The sequence below is a fragment of the Octodon degus genome, unplaced genomic scaffold (assembly GCF_000260255.1).
Source record: "Octodon degus isolate 3935 unplaced genomic scaffold, OctDeg1.0 scaffold00280, whole genome shotgun sequence".
Classification (NCBI taxonomy): Eukaryota; Metazoa; Chordata; class Mammalia; order Rodentia; family Octodontidae; genus Octodon; species Octodon degus.
Genome location: NW_004524856.1, coordinates 2,171,985 through 2,183,696, shown reverse-complemented (window position 1 = coordinate 2,183,696; position 11,712 = coordinate 2,171,985). Strand labels below are relative to the sequence as shown.

At 39.6% G+C, this 11,712-nt stretch overlaps 1 pseudogene; it reads left to right on the top strand.

Moving 5' to 3' along the window:
- Positions 1 to 347: 347 nt before the first annotated feature.
- LOC101578893 lies at positions 348 to 1,589 on the top strand (annotated as a pseudogene).
- Positions 1,590 to 11,712: the final 10,123 nt, after the last annotated feature.

Genomic DNA, 11,712 nt, shown 5'->3' with positions numbered 1-11,712 from the left:
CTATTGAAAAGAGCAGCTAATGCTTAAATTTTTTCTCTAACCTTTTTAATTTTTTGACCAATTTTGCATGCTTATATCTGGCAATCTGAACAACTGATTTGAAGACAACAATATGCAATATAACAACCATTGTTGACTTTTTCACAATGGGTTTGCCACGAGAGCACAGGTACAGTGAACACCACCACTAAATCAAAGCCAACATAAGAAAAGAAAAGACTCACATTAATATTGTCATCATTGGACATACGGACTCCAGCAAGTCCACCACCACTGGCCATCTGATCTACAAATGCAGTGGCATTGACAAAAGAACCATTGAAAAATTTGAGAAGGAGGCTGCTGAGATGGGGAAGGGTTCCTTCAAATATGCTTGGGTCTTGGACAAGCTGAAAGCTGAGCGTGAGCATGGTATCATCATTGACATCTCGCTGTGGAAATTTGAGACCAATAAGTATGATGTGACCATCATTGATGCCCCTGGACACAGAGACTTCATCAAAAACATGATTACAGGCACATCTCAGGCTGACTGTGCTGTCCTGATTATTTCTGCTGGCATTGGGTGAATTTGAAGCTGGTATCTCAAAGAATGGGAGAATAGGCAGATCTATGAGCTTGCCCTTCTGGCTTACATGCTGGTTGTAAAACAGCTAATTGTTGGAGTTAACAAAATGGATTCCATGGAGCCACCCTACAGCCAGAAGAGATATGAGGAAATTGTTAAGGAAGTCTGCACCTTTGTTAAGAAAATCAGCTACAACCCTGACACCGTAGCTTTTGTGCCAATTTCTGGTTGGAATGGTGACAACATGCTAGAGCCAAGTGCTAACATGCCTTGGTTCAAAGGATGGAAGGTCACTCGTAAAGATGGCAATGCCAGCAGAACCACACTGCTTGAAGCTTTGGATTGCATCTTCCCACCCACTCGCCCCACTGACAAGCCTTTGCGGCTGCCCCTCCAGGATGTCTACAAAATTGGTGGTATTGGCATTGTACCTATGGGCCAAGTGGAGACTGGTGTTGTCAAACCTGGATGGCGGTCACCTTTGCTCCAGTCAACATCACAACTGAAGTAAAGTCTGTTGAAATGTACTGTGATGCTCTTCCTGAGGACAATGTGGGCTTCAACGTCAAGAACGTGTCTGTCAAAGATGTCCAGAGTGGCAATGTGACTGGTGACAGAAAAAACAACCCACCAATGGAAACAGCTGGTTTCACTGCCTCAGGTGATCATCCTAAACCATCCTGGCCAGATCAGAACTGGCTATGCCCCTGTCCTGGATTGTCACACAGCTCACATTGCTTGCAAGTTTGCTGAGCTAAAAGAAAAGATTGATCACCAGTCTGGTAAGAAGCTGGAAAATGGGCCCAAGTTTTTGAAATCTGGTGATTCTGCCATTGTTGACATGGTTCCAGGCAAGTGCATGTGGGTCGAGAGCTTCTCTAACTACCCACCTCTGGGTCATTTTGCTGTTCGTGAGATGAGACAGACAGTTGCTGTGGGTGTCATCAAAGCAGCAGACAAGAAGACTGCTGGAGGTGGCAAGGTCACCAAGTCTGCCCAGAAAGCTCAGAAGGCTAAATGAATATTAACCCTGACACCTGACACCACAGTTTTAATCAGTGGTGGAAGACCAGTCTCAGAACTGTTTCTCCCAATTGGCCATTTAAGTTTAACAGTGAAAGACTGGTTAATGATAACAATTCATCATAAAACCTTCAGAAGGAAAGGAGAATGTTTTGTGGACCATTTTTTGTGGGGAGGCAGTTTTTAAGTTATTAGTTTTTAAAATCAGTACTTTTTAATGGAAACAACTTGACCAAAAATCTGTCGCAGAATTTTGAGACCCATTAAAACAAAGTTTAATGAGGAAAAAAAATTGTTAAATTCCTATCATTTTGTTTAGTGAAATTCTATATCATTTCTAATGGATTTTGTTTTTACTATTTCTTATTCTCTTTTAAAATAGAAAAATATTAAAAAGTTACCATTAATTAAGAATAATTAATCCTGATATTGAAAAAGGCCACTAGCCTAAATTATCCCAGTATAAATATTCTAACTTCTTCAACACCAACTTTTTACCATTTCCTATGTTAAATCCTTTCTGGTGTAGTCCTGGTGCTTCCCAAGATGGGGGACTGTTTCCTTAGTCAGGTGGCACAGCTTAGGAAATCTAGGACCACTTGCACTGTTTTGGTTTGTTTTTTGTTTTTGCAGAAGTAGAGGCTCAATCCAGACCTTTCACATTAAGCTACATCCCTAGCCCTTTTTTATCTTCCATTCTGAGCTAGAATTTCACCAAGTCACTCACTTGCCCAGGCAAGGCTCTGATTTGTAATCCTTTTGCCTGCCAGAGTGCTGGGATTATAAACTTGCACCACCAAGTTTCCACTGTTTCTTAAATTAAGGATTTGGGCCTTTCCAAAATCTGTTGTTCACAAGGGAAGCACAGTACTCTAATGCAAGGGCTCCTGACCCCTGGCCATAGAGCAGTACTAGTTTGTACTGGTCAGGACAGTGGGCTACCCAGTAGAAGGTGAGCAGTGAGCAAGCCAGCCTGCAGAATTTGAGCTCCTCATGGCTCACATGCTTGAGTTCCACCTCCTGTCACACCAGGAGCAGCACGCAGCATGCAGTTCTCCTAGGAGAGAGAAGGTCCTGAGAGGGAACCTGGCTTGTGCACCACTTCTGTGAATCTGATGCCTGCTGATCTGAGGTGGATTTGAGCGGGTGATGCCAGCCCTGCAGTGCAGTTGCAAATGCATATTAACATTAGCAGAGAGCTGACTGCCCAGGAACCGTAAATCCTTTGCAGATTCACAGCAAAACCCTCTTAGTGAGTGGCACGTAACAAATAAATTGCAGCTGGAGGCAGGCTTTATAGTAACAGATGAGGTGATGTACTCCAATTGTACAGCTGCATCTGGTGCCAGGCTTGATGTCAAAATGCAACACTTCAGTCTATACATGGCCTGCACATTATTTCATTTACCATTGCTGTCCTCGCCAGCTGCCATGACTGGAAGGCCTTCCAATTTTGCTCCTCTGAAAAAGTAGCTCCCTTTTGGATGAGTCTGTGCACTGTGTTACCCATCCAGAAATTTAGCTAGCCAAGTGACATTACCTAAGCTCAATGTCTCACAGGATGTGTTTAAAATGACCAACCAACCCCAGGAAAGAACATGGCCTTGGTTCTCATCCACTCACACAGCACTGTGAAGAGATAGGTGCAGAGTGCACACATCCTGTCTTAGTTACTTCCTCGTTGCTGAGACAAAATACCTAATACCCAAAGTTACATGAAGAAAGCTTTGCTTCAGCTCACAGCTGTTACAGTCCATAGTCAGCTGGTTCCAAAGCAGATGGATGTGGCAAAGAGGCATGGGAGAGGGGAGACAGTCCATGATGTGGCAAGCAAAAGGCAGCAAGTAGCAGCAGGGGCCCTGCCTTCTTTCTGTCCCATTCTGTTCCATCCAGGAAACTAGCCTATCAATTAGTGCCACCCACAGCCCGGGTGGGGCTTCACAATATCCATACCCAGAACTATGCAATTCAAATCAGTAGGCTAGTATGGTAGCACACACACATTTAATCCCAGTATCACACACTAGATCCAGCAAGTTTCAGAAAGCCTCACCTATGAGCCCATGAAGCTCAGTGGGGCAGACATTGAGATACAAGTCATAGCACATCTCTTACATACAGAAATGAGATGGCTTACTAAAGGTAGATCACTAAGCAGGGCTTTTGAGTTACAAGAGCTGGTCCAGATATGTCTTTCTGAAACACAGTCACCACTGGCACCACATTTCAGTGACAGAATACCTGCTCAGTGAACTAAGTCTGTCACTTCGGAGTGACTGACAGTTGTATTTAAATCAGTAGATAAAATGGCTGCATTCAAAGACAAACTGGAATTACAAGGTTGAGTGAGGGGCTGGAGAGATGGCTTAGTAAAATAAGCACTTCTGGAATGAAGTGCAAGGGCCTGAGTTCAATCCCTGGTTCTGCAAAAGAAAAAAAAAAAGCAAGGTTGAGTAAAAATTGAGATGCTTTTACATGTATGACACATGCGCAGAGATTTTGAAAGAGACTGAGCCAGGATCTCCTTTCTCCCAGCTGGTGTACAATCACCTATCTCAGTTTTCAAAAGACATGTTGGTTTTTTTTGTCTTTTTGAAACACAGTTTTACTATGCAGTTCAGGCTGACCTTAAACTCACTTTGTAGCCTAGGCTGCTCTCAAACTCATGGTGATTGTCCTGTCTCAGCCTCCCTAGTGCTGTGATTGCTCAAAAAGACTTTGAGCATTACTTCCCAACCACAAAACAGCCCAAAACTGGTAAGGAATAGATCCATGGCTCATTTGTGAATAAGCCAGGTGAATCAAGTTTGTCTGTGTAAGAAGAAGACCAAGGGCCTGCAAGATAGCTCAGTGGACTAAACACCTGCTTAGACAGGAGCAGGGACCGGGGTTCAATCCACAGTATCACGTGCTGTACCGGCACTCATGGGCATTTTTCACTAGAAGAATGAAAACCTAAGTCCATATAAGAAGCTTATATTAACATTTATAGCAATTCTGTTCTCAACAGCCAGAAAACACCCATCAACTGATGATTGAATAAATAAATTGTACCTAGTGCAAAACTACCAAGCAATCAAAACAATCAACTATTCCTATATGCAATAATATAGGTGAATCTTGAGACAATTATGCTTAATGAAAAGCACAGTAGGAAAAAAGGGCCCATATTGAATGATTTCACTTACAGATAATCTACAATGACAAGAATTGGAGCAGTAGTTGCCTGGGGTAGACGGTGGCATGAAAAGACAGTCTGAAAAGGGAGATAACAAACTTTTCTAAGGAAATGATAGTGATTTCTTGATTGAAATGGTTAAACAAGCCCCGAGAAGGACATCAACCTATACACTTAAAGTGCATAAATTTTATTTTATGTAAATTACACATCAATAAAGTAGACTTCTTTCACAGAGGGCACACTGGCCAAGCAATGGCCATGACTCATCCACATGGCTGACACTCACAAAGGTTCTATAATTTGAGGTACAGGATCTCAGCATAAATCCTGAGGGGATTTCACTGACCTTATCAGACTCAAAAGCTACAACTCTTGTTGCATAGGTCCTGCTTTAACTTGGTCTTAACCATCCAGTAGAAAAGTATAAAAACAAAATATAAGAAGTAAAGCCATGCTGTTATGTTGAGCTCTAGGGGACTCAGGTCAACAATTTCTGACATTGCGAGTGAAGCGGAAGACCCAATACTATTATGGGCTACTGGACTCTTTTAGAATATTTTGCTGAGTTAACACACCTATAATATTCAAATAACGGAACTTAACGAGAAAAGGGGATACATATGTACGTCCATTTTGTATCTGTGTATACAAAGTGGTTAGGATAGATATATAGTTACATTCTCTTAATGAATAGAGTGATTTGTTCTAATGGTGTTTGTAAATAGGATATCATGTCTGCATCTTGTACAGCAAATAACCACTAGGAAGAATGTATGCAATGTGTTAATTATTGAAACTGTCCTACCAATTTGGTTTGAAACTGTCTCATTGCTATTTGTTTATCAATAAAATTATGGGAAAAAAATAAAGTAGATTTATGAGAAAGAAAGAAAGACAGAAGAGAGAAGGGAGAGGGAGAGAAGGAGAGAGAAAGAGAGGAAGGTACAGAGGGAAGGAAGGAAAGAAAAAGTACTTCAGAAATTAAATCTCTGAAAGTAGTAAGTCAGGAGTACAGGAGCACGGGGTAGTATTAAACTCTACTCAACATCTAAAACGTGGTGCTGAAGATGTAGCTCAGTGATAAATCCTAGCATGTGCAAGGCCATAGTTTCCATCCCTAGCACTGAAGGAAAAGGAAAAACCCACCCAGAAAGCAACCTCAGAGGTAAATAGAGTTGGTAATGGATGCGCACATGGACAGCTCCAGTAGCACTTTCAAAAAGAGAACTGGAAATTTTAATTCTAGTCATAAAACCAAGTGTAGGAAAAAACTGGACCTTCAGACTTTGGAGACAAGAGTAAATCAGGCAGGGCAAACAAGCATACGTAAATCATGCTGCTTAATAGACTTGATGTTTTTTGTTCAGTTTTTCAGTTCTAAGGATTAAACCTAGAGAATGCTGAGCTATATCCCAAGCATTCCCTCTCCTCTGCACTCCCCTCCCCTCTGCTCTCCTCTTTTCTTTCTTTTTTTTAAAAATCAGGGTCTTGGTAAATTGCCCATGCTAGCCTCAAACTTACTATCCTCCTGCCTCAGCCTCCTGATTAGGAGGGATTATAGGCATTTACCATTATAATCAGTGAGATGAGGTTTTTAATAGCTTAATATTCTGTCTTTAGCCTTGTTCCAATTAATAATTTTATCAATGATTTGAATGAAGAAGATGAAATTGAGAGATAACAAATTTGATGTTACAAACAGGAATGAGAACTAAATCTCCAGTTGAACCAATGTTATTAATGTAAGAAACCAGTCACATTTAAATTTTCAAAATTAACTGCAGCAAAATGTAACAAACAAGGTATAGTTTAACAGAAGCATATTAATAGACTGAGGGGTTTTGGAGGACAAAAAGTTCCAAATGAGTCATTAGTATGATGTGAAGAAAGAAAAATAATTCAATCTTTATTGAATTGTTGGGATGTAGGCTTGGGATGTAACTCAGCATTCTCTGGGTTCAAAATTATTGGTCAGGGAGATAGCTCGGTAGAATAAGCACTTGCCTGTCAAGCACAGGGTCCTGAGTTCAATCCCTGGTACCACAAAAAAAAATTCAATCTTAGCTACATCATTATCTAAAGAGAAAGATAATCACCCCTAAATCTAAAAAAAAAGATGATTTTGTGCCCATCATATCAAATCTAGAGACTTGGGCTCTGTTCTAGGTACCACAATTTAAGAAATAACATGAAAAGAATAGACCACTTTCCAAGGAGAACATGCAAAGTGCAAGAGACTGGAAATTATACCATACAAGGGATAGCTGAATGAGAACAGACAGTCCAGCTGAAGAAAGAACTTCCCAGGGGGCTTGATAAATAGCTTCAAATAGTTGAAGAACTGGCATGCAGAAAAGGAGGTATAAATATCAAACATCTTAAGCATAACATGGAACAGGTATTGATATTCAGACAGATAGTGAGGTTAAGCTCAATAGCCTAGGTTATATGGTATAACAATAAGCTTCTCTTCTGGAGGGTTAACAACCTAAGTTTGCATACTAAAATTAGAGAAAAAGGAGGGCCACAAGGAAAGCCAACATTTTGGCCCTAGCCTTCCAAGGTCAATTAAGACTCACGACATATGATAACTTGTACTGTAATGGCATGTAACTCAGTAGTGTCCCAAATTTTCTGATCAAGGAGGTTATGGGGCCAAAGAGGAAAGTGATTGATGATGTAGACTGTGACTAAGGAGAGTCACATGGAGAGAAAACATTCTCTCAGGATTCACAGAGAGCAAATTGGCCAAGCCATGGCCATGACTCATCCACATGGCTGACAATGACAGAAGGTTTACAATCTGAGTTACAGGGTCTCAAGATAAATCCTGAGGGGATTTGACTGACCTTATCAGATCCAAAAGCTACAATTCTTGTTACATAGGTCCTGCTTTATCTTGGTCTTAGCCATCCAGCAGAGAAGTATAAAAACAAAGTATTGGAAGTAAAGCCATGATGTTATGTTGAGTTGTAGGAGACTTAGGTCAACAACTTCTGACATTGCCAGTCAAGTGGAAGACCCAATACTATTATGGACTACTGGACTATTTTGGAATATTTTGCTGAGTTCACACACCTATAATATTTCAATGATGGAACTCAACAAAAAAGGGGATATAGGCGAATGACCATTTTGTATCTGTGTATTCAAAATGGTTAGGTTAGATATATAGCTACATTCTTTTAATTCAAGGAATAGAGAGATTTGTTCTAATAGTATTTGTAAATAGGATATCATGTCTGCATCTTGTACAACACATAACCACTAAGAAGGCAGCATGCAATGTGTTAATTATTGAAACTGTCCTACCAATTTGATTTGAAACTGTCTCATTGCTATTTATTTCTCAATAAAATTATGGGAAAAAAAGAAAAGGAGGTATATTCATTTATCCCCAATGAATACTGACTGAAGTAGGAGGATACCTCGAGTTTGAGGCCAGCATGGGCCACATAGTGAGGTCAAGGCCATCATGAACTACACAATGAGACTCTGTCTCAAAAACTAAAAGAAAAGTTTTAAAAGCCAGTTTTGTGGGTCACACCCAACATTTTTTAATGAAAAAGAATAGGAAATATAGCAAGGTTGGAGCATAGCCCTTGGTTCAGTTCCTATCATCAAAAAAGAAGAAAATATCACAGTGCACTTCATATAATAAGGATAAAAATAGCTTCATACAATTTTTCAGATGGTGTGTCTATTGCAATGTGCTGTAAAAATATTTATTGTCATGGGTGGCAGTCGAAATATATGAACTTTCCTATAAAACACTAAAAACCATATTCATAGTAGTGTTGTTTGTAATAGCAGATATTTGAAGCAACTCATATATCTAACAAGAGAGGCTGAATGAATTGTGCTATACTTACAGTAAAAGTTCTACTTCTAATCAACAATGGAAATAAATGACCTAGAGTTGAAATATTCAAAACATTCCCCAGAACTTGAAAACAAAACAAAACCCATGCTAAGCAAAAAAAGACAAGCTGCCAAAAACACATATAGAATGACTAGAAGATACAATTTATGTCAAGTTTAAAAAGATAAAGAATGGGGGCCAGGGAGATGGCTCAGTAGAATAAGTGCTTCCCTGGCAAGCAGAAGGGACTGAGTTCAATCCCTGTTTCCATAAATAAATAAATAGGATAAAAATGATATAACCTTTTAGTTCTTTGGGACAATAAAATATGTTTAGTACCTATATGGCAAAAAAAAAACTCTTAATATTTGACCAAATTCAGTGGTAGGTACACATGTTCATTTCATTATTCTCTATATTTTTCTGCTTGCTTCCAACGTTTATGTAAATACAAAGTCTCAAATACTGTATATTTGTCATAATCCCTAGTGTATATTTATACCTTCTTTATACCTTTTAAATACTAATCCTAAATAAAAATTTAGAGTAGGTAGCAGTGAGTTCTGTCACTGTAGTCAGTTTGTTGGGGATTCTTTTGCAGTGTGGAGGACCAAGCCAGGACCTCAGGCACACAGGCACCCTACTACTGAGCTACATTCCCAGCCCTGCTGTGTTAAAATGACAGACCTATAAACCCCAACAAAATTCTGACCTACACTTTATAAACTCATACATTTGTAGCAAAGTGGTAATAATTTATTTCATTACTTTGTGACTATAAATGTATCACAGGTCTAATCATCTCCCCAGAAACAAAAGTACCGCAAACTCTTTCATCTCTAGCATGGCTGAGGAGCCCTGTGTTCTTTTAAAAGAATTAAGACACAATAAAACATACTTAAACCTAAAACTGCACAGGATATGATTTGTTTTTCACTTATGATTATGGAAAAACACTTTGAGATCTTGTAGTATTTATACCTACTTTTAATGCAATAGATTTCTAGTTTAGATTAAACCATTGCTATTTTGCATGTCAAAATCCTGGAAAACAAGTTATGAATTATGAATTCTGCTTTTCTACACTAGTTCATAAAAAGTTCCTAGTATCTTAGTATCTTTATTATTGGTGGCACATAAATGAGAAAAGCTGGAGCTATGGACACTCTGGAGTCTATGCACAGAAACAAGCTGTATTTATAAGATCTTAATTGAGGCAATTATTTGACATTTTCTTCACTACTAGCCTAGATACCTTTAAAGTCCATGAAATGAATGTCAACATTGTCCATTTCTAAATCTCTGATGCAGACCTATGGAATAAGGAAATAATTTCATAGTCTGTCCTTTATCTTCCCATTTCTTGAATATCTTTCCAGGCACTGTTTTGTGTTCTTTATTATCCAAAGGAGATTAGGTTGGGAGGTTGAGGAAATTGGAAAGTCCCCAGAACATACTTAATGGGAGTGTGCCCAAGCTACCATGCACCCTGAAAGGAATGTGTGAGAGATTTCCACTCCATGTCTCTTCTTACCAGAAATCTGCCCCGCAAAGGGAAAACCAATACTGAGGAGTATCCTGTGATTGATTTAGTTGGTACTAGCTGTTTCCTCCTAAATGATTCAAAATCCCCCTCCCATACAGTAAAAGCATCCAGTAACCCTCCATCTTCTTTCCTGCTTCTCATAGATGACTAGGCCTTCAGCTGCTCTGCCCCCAACCGCACTCCCATGCCCTCCTCCTCTCCCAAGGTCACCAACAATTTCCAGCCCTCTGGTTTCAATGAAAGCAGATTCTGAGTATCTGAACTACAGTAGCTATGCTCTCTCGCTTTCAGCGGTCCAGGGCCTCTCATACTCTCCAACTTGGTCAAAAAAATACTGCCTTTACTTTTCTTCCTTCACCTTGAAAGTTGGCCACAAACAGTTCAGAGTCCAAAACCATTGCTTCAGAGCCACTCTAAAAATTGCTGACCTAATGGCTGCATCTTGTTTGCTTAGCTACAAACTGCAAACATATATCAATGAAATTAAAAATTAAAAAAATAAACAAACCACCCAACTGGGCCGGGGGAGCACCTCAGTTGTAGAGCTCTTGCCTGGCAAGCAGGAGACCTTGAGTTCCATCTTCAGCACCAAAAACCAAAAAAGTGTTCTGTGCCTGGAGCCTCCACCACCCTTTCCTGTGCGCTACATCACACACCTCTGCCGCGGGTGCCAGTGCGTCTGTGGGTTCTAGAAGACTCCTCACTGAGGATCAAACCTAGGTTTTTTCACTCTCGGACTACCGCTTTACCATGAAGCTATAATACTGCAAGCCCCGTATCAATAACTTCAATGTATGGGTGCAATCAACAATTTCCCTCTCTAAGAATTTTCCAAAGAAAAATTTTATAAAGATTAACAGAAACGTTCACTGAAGCACTGTAAAATTCACTTAAATGTGCACCACTTGCAGATGAGTTATACAGCTTTTTAGTGCATTAGTTAATACCATATAGTGGACAATTTATAAGCCTTTCAAAATAATCTGTACCAAAATGTCACAAGGTTTCTTTCTGAGCTCACATCCAGCTCAGTTGGGTGGTTTTTCTTTTATTTTTCATTGTTTTTAAATTTTCTTCAATCAACACATATTTTATCATTAGGGGAAAAAAGAGAGGCTATGTTCATAAAAGAATAAAGTCCACAGAAAGATGAAGGCGTATTTTTTATCTGATGGGCCAATATTCGAGCAATAAAGTAGAAAGCAAAGTCAACAGCAGCGAGTAGGAGGGAATGGCTCTAACAATGCAAATGAGGTAAGCAAGACTAGTTTCAGAGGCCCGGAAACTGAGAGAAAAGCACAACAACCAAGGGGAGGGCCTAGTCAAAGTGGATGATCATTACCCTACTCATTGTGTAATTGTCTCCAACAATTGTGAACTGCAGGTTAGAATACAAAGATCAATGTTTGAATCCCTTCAGGCTTGAAGGGAAACGAGTATTAACTAGGGAATTAGAGGTATTTGCAAAATAATGAAGATAATAAATTCAGGAATTTAGGTGGGTAAGAGCAAGAAAAGACAGAAGGAAATAG